The sequence below is a fragment of the Zingiber officinale genome, chromosome 11B (assembly GCF_018446385.1).
Source record: "Zingiber officinale cultivar Zhangliang chromosome 11B, Zo_v1.1, whole genome shotgun sequence".
Classification (NCBI taxonomy): Eukaryota; Viridiplantae; Streptophyta; class Magnoliopsida; order Zingiberales; family Zingiberaceae; genus Zingiber; species Zingiber officinale.
The window spans coordinates 81,904,778-81,910,850 of record NC_056007.1 but is presented as its reverse complement, the minus strand read 5'-3'; positions in this window follow the sequence as shown (position 1 = coordinate 81,910,850).

The window sequence follows — 6,073 nt, the reverse complement described above, 5'->3', positions numbered from 1 at the left end:
AAGATACCGCTCAACCAGACCCAAAACAAATCAGAAATGATTTGTTACGGATACAACAAAAAGGGGCATTTCAAAAATGAATGCCCAAATCGAAAGGAAGAAAGACCCAAGTCATCAAGACGAAAGAAAACCCTTCAAGCGACATGGGACGAGACCTCTTTTGACGAATTTGACACGGAGCAAACAAAGCACTCATGCCATCTTGCATTTATGGCAAGAAATGAAGATTCCGAATCCGAGTTCGATGAAGAGTGCGAGTCCGAGAACGACATCGAGTCCGAGAGAAACCACGGACTCGAAGAACCAGATATGGTAACATTTTATTCAAAGTCCAACTTGCTTAAAGTAGTTAAATGCTTATTTAGAAAATTATCAAAATCTGGAAAACAGAATAACTTGTTACTTAAGGAAATAGACCACCTTAAGAAACAAGTTAACTTGAGTGACTCACCTAACCAAGTTCAAGTCGGAACTTCAACTCAAGTTGAAAAACTTGATGAAGAAAATTCCAACTTGAAAGGTCAAGTCAAGTGACTCAAGAAAACATTGGAAAGGTTCGAACTGGGATCCAAATATCTAAATATCGTACTTGGATCGCAACGAGCCGTGTACAACAAATCAGGACTTGGCTATAAACCAAATCAAACAAACAAACCATACTTATCATTATTTAGTCAAAATGTTAGAAGTCGAGTCCAAGCATGGGTCCAAACAAAACATATAACCAAACCAATTAAGCCAAATCTATACTTGATCCCTAAAAGTCAGATTCATTACTTAGATAGACCTTATCTAAGCTATGACTCAGGGGGAGCAACTAGAAAGATAATCCAACCAATATGATTAACCGAACCTATACACTTAGGATTAGATTTATTTTTTGCTTAGAATGATTAGATAAAAAAGGTTTACCAACCTCTACAACATATGATCGGAATGGATTGGGATGATAGTACGTCAAGGAAGCTTTGTCGAAAGTATGTCTAGGCTAAATCTTATGTATTCTACCTGGTGCACTAGACTTAGTAGATCTGACCGAAGCTACCCCAGTCAAACATGGGCTAGTTAGACCAAAATTTAGTATTAAGTTTTTTGGGCGGGAACAGTTTGGAAAGTCTTCAGCAAGTGGTCCACCGTTGATACACAAGAAGGCCATATGCCTCGCCACTGAACTGAAAATTTATCTTTAGGAAGCCTGCTTGATTAACCCAAAACTAAGTTTGGATCTAACATGGCTTCAATAACCTTTTTCAATAATTCAAAATAATTTCAAACCTAATTAACTTCAAACCTAATTAATATCAAACCTAATTTAATTATTTATATAAAAAACTTATTATTTAAATTATTTAATTATTTAAATTTTTTACTTAATTAAAATTATTTAATTAATCAAAATTATTTAATTAATCAAAATTATTTTAAAAACTTAATTAAATTTTTTGAAATTATTTTAAAAACTTAATTAATTTAAAAAAAAATTAAAATTATTTAAAAAAACTTAATTTTAAAAAAAACTTAATTAAAATTATTTAAAAAAACTTAATTAAAATTATTTTAAAAACTTAATTAAAAAAAACTTTAAGGAAAAACTTAATTATTTTATAACTTCATTAAACTATTTTAAAACTTATTCAAATTATTTAAAACTTAAACTAAATTATATTATTTTGAAACTTAAAACAACTACATCACCAATTCTTACAAAATCTGAAAATATTAGCTCTATAAATCTAACTAAAAATCCAGTAAATCACTCTAGAACTAAACATATAGAAGTAAAACATCATTTCATTAGAGATCATGTTTCCAAAGGGAATATTTAACTTAAGTATATTGAATCTAAATCTAATTTGACTGATATTTTTACTAAACCATTACCTGAAGCAGAATTTAGTAACTTAAGAAGACAATTAGGGATGTGTTTTATAGAATAGGATCTCTTATTTTTGGAAATTTTTACTTAGTTTATTTTTCAAAATTATTTTTGTAAAAAATTCCCTTTTCAAATTTTGGTTTTCAAAACTCTTTCAAAGTATTTTCATTTTCTAGAGTAGCCTAGGTCTTACCGTAGAATTGCATGATTCTATAGTCCTAGGAGCTAGCATCTCACAAGCATAGTAGGATCCCTTGCTTGAGAACTCAGAATGGGTGAGATACTTAGGACCTAGCCTTAGATTTCAGATGCTTATGTCAATGCATCGCTATAAATCTGGGCTTTAAACAATATACATGGATCAATTTGAGTCAACTAGCTAGTAACAACCTAGTTAGTCCTAATTCCTTAAATTGACCAACCTGAGTCAAAAGCTACTATCTTGTGGTAGTTAGCTTTGTACAAAGGTTGGACATTTCATCATAAGGATAATTTTTTTTCTAACCATGCTTGGACTTTTAGGATATTATCAATTTTAGGGGGAGCTTCGAGTTATATTTTTAAAGTCTACCTTACAAATTTTCAAAATCTTTTCTTTTTTCTAAATTCATTTTCAAAATTATTTTTTGAAATATTTCTGTAATTTTCAACTTAGTGAATTTTTTTTCATAATTTTACACTTCTCAAAATTTTCAAAATTATTATATATCTTTTAAACTACCTTAATTTTTATATGTTTTTCAAAATTATCTTTCCTTTACTCTTCTTAAATATTGTTTTTATAATGATGATAATAATTTTTCAGATTTTTCCTAAATACTTTCCCTATGCTAAAATTTTATCTTTGCTATGTTTCTAAAATCTTAACTTCATTAACTTTTCAAATAATTTTCAAATTCTAAAACTTGGTTAAACTTTTCAAATTTTCAAAATATGCTATACTTTTAAACCTTGTGAATTTTTTTTATAAGTTCAAAATTAAACTGAGTTGCTAACTTTCACTTTTTGCAATCAAAGGTTTTCTTTAAACATTCTTGTTTTTATTTGGTGTTGGAGTTTTTCCCTATTTTTGATGTGTGTCAAAGGGGGAGAGATAGTGAATTCAGGGGGAGTTATTTAACTCGGGGGGAGAGTTAAAAGTTAAAATGCTTGTTTATTTAATTTATGCATATTTTAACTTAACTTTGAACCTTAGTTGACAAACATCAAAAATGGGGAGATTGTTGGTGCAAGTTGCACCAGAATCAAACCTAAGTTTTGATGTTGTCAAAGGTTCAAGTTAAGTCTTGTTATGATCTAACAAGTTAACTCAGTGTGCAGGCTGTTTACTCAACCGAGAAAGACCTAGTTGGAGGCTAGTAGGAGAAGTCTTAGCAGATCGTGGAACTCAGGTGAAAGTCCAAGAGGGTCGAGGGGACCCGACGCTTGGCGGTGTGATCGAGAGGTCTGGAGGACCGAAGATCAAGAGAAAAGTCCTAGCGAGCCGATCAAGGCTAAGTGAAAAGTCCAAACTGGATCTGGAGGATCAAAGTTTGGCAGGTAGGTTGAGGTGAACAACTGGAGGAGCGACAATGAGGTCGGGTTCCTGAAGGGAATAACCTAAGGTCACTGATCCAAATGAAGATACCTGGAAGGTTTCCAAGTTGAGATCAAGACAGTTCTACTGTCTAATATTACTCATGCATTATATATTACTGTGCTAACCTTTATGTTGCAGGGATACTTTGTTTAACTCTGTGTTGCAGGTTCGGCCGGATCGGTCGACTGAATGTAGGGATCGATCGACTGAATCAGGATGACTCAGCATAGGCCAGTTCATCAGCATCGATCAGAAGCAAAAGGAAAAAGAGCTGATCGGTCGACTAAACCCTTGGATCGGTCGACCGAACCAATTAACCATTAATGCAGCATTAAATGTGGATCTCAGCAAATTTCGATGAACAGGGAAGGAGCTTGTTCGATCGACTGAAAATAGGGATTGGTCGACCGAACCCTTAATGACCAGTTAATGCCGGAAGATCGAATCATCATCAGACTCCAGCCAGGAAGGAAGGGAGCTGGTTCGGTCAACCAAATAAAGGGATCGGTCGACCGAACGATAATGACACTTATAAATAGGAGCTCGAGATCTGAGCTGGACAAGACTTTCTGATTGACTATAAGCTCTCTCTGCAAGCTGCTCGTGCTACTTGTCTTCTACACCTCTTCAAGCTACTCTATCCGGAAGTGCCGACCAAAGCTTCAACTTCATTACTTGTCGGTATATTTTTTATTAGCTTGCATTGTAATTAACTCAAGTAAGATAGTAGGCTGTTACTGTAGGTGCAGCGGAGGCCGGCAAGAGGGGGGTGAATTGTTTGCATAAATTAAAACTACCCTCCTCGGATTTTTTAACTTAAAAGTGCAATAGAAATAATAATAAAATAAAAACAATAAAGCTAAACAGAAGGACAGAGAAGACCGGGAGTTAACCTGGTTACAACCAAGAGGGTTGTTAATCCAGGGCGATGAAAAGCTCGCACTAGAAAAATCTCCTTCTCTGAAGGTGGAGAAGCCTTTTACACTTTGGAAGCTTAGAACTATTGCTAGGAAAGACTACACAGTTGATTGCTTGAGTTGTTAAATATTTCCTAGCTCCAGGGGCCTTTATATAGCTCCTGAAAAGTCTATCCCGAGGGTCCAAGGCGCCTCTAACAAGGTCCAAGGCGCCTCCATCGAGAGAGTGGATAAAACTTTATCCAAAAGCTCAACGTTCATTTCTACCAGGTCCGAGGTGCCTCCAACAGGCATTGAAGGCGCCTCCAACAGGCATTGAAGGCGCCTCCAAGCCTGATGGAGGCGCCTCCAAGCTGGCTGGCAGCTTTTTCCAGCTTGCTTACTTCTTTGCTTCGTCTTCCGAAGTACCGTTCTTTTGGGTGATTCCGACCAACCGAAATAGGGCTCACCCGAACCCAATTTTCGGCCTTCTCCTCGAGCAGCCTTCCTCCCGGCTTAACGTCCCTCGAACGCCGTGTACGTTCTTCTCGCCCACCGGTGTACTCTTCCGCAGCTCTCTCATCCTTCGGACGCACCGAGCCCGTCGGCTCCCTTCCCGTGCCGTCCTTCTCGCTAGATGCGTCTTCCGCTCGACTTCCTGCGCTCCTAAGCTCCTGCACACTCAGACACAGGGGTCAAACACAAAGCAGGACCTAACCAACTTAGTTGATCACATCAAAACAACCACGGGGTTCAACAATCTCCCCCTTTTTGATGTGCATAAACCCAAGTTCAAGTTAGGGTTAAAAATAGACAAAAAAGGTAATTTTAAAAGAAAATTACTAAAGTAGCATGTTAAGCATCAGTTTGCAATAAATAAAATTGCAACTACTAAATTAAGAGTTAACCAGAATTTTTCAAAAATATTTTTTAAAAAATTCTCTCCTCCAAAACTTGTACTTTTCTCTCCCCCTTTGATCACAGCAAAAATGGGTTAATAAGAAGAGAAAGATAATTTAATAAAAATATTTAGTAAATTTTATGTAAAAAAATGAATTTTCAAAAAATTATCTAAGCAAAACTGAATTTTTAGAAAAAAATTTCTAAGTCAAAATTAATTTTTAGAATCCCCCCCCCCAAAAAAATCTAAGTAAACTGAAATTTTTAGAATTTTCCAAAAAAAAATTCTAAGTGAACTAAAATTTTAGAATTTTTCAAAGTAATTTCTAAGTAAAAATTAATTTTTAGAATTTTTCAAAATAATTTCTAAGTCAAAATTTTTAGAATTTTCCAAAAAAGAATTTCTAAGTAAAACTTTCAAGAGACACTTTTCTAGATAAAATTTTTTTTAAAGAATTTCTAAGGAAATGTTTAAAACCTTTTCAAAGCATTAGTTAATTCTAATTTTAATGCTTTTATCAGAAAGTTAATTAAACATTTTTATTTCGATATTTCGGCTTTCAGGTCGTGGCGAGGCACTAGACCTTCTTGGTTATTGGAGCAACAACCACTTCCTTAGACAAAGCTTCCATAAAGAAACTCAACATTTAATTTTCTCACTGTAAGCTTTTAACTAAAAAGAAAAGTTTAAACTAGCAAAGATTTTGGAACCCAATAAAGGTTCCTTCCTACAGGGTTGGTCAAATACTTAGGGGTACATATCCTTTAGGTATTCTTCTAAGTTGGCCCTGATGTTTTCTTATATACCAGTTTAATTTTCCA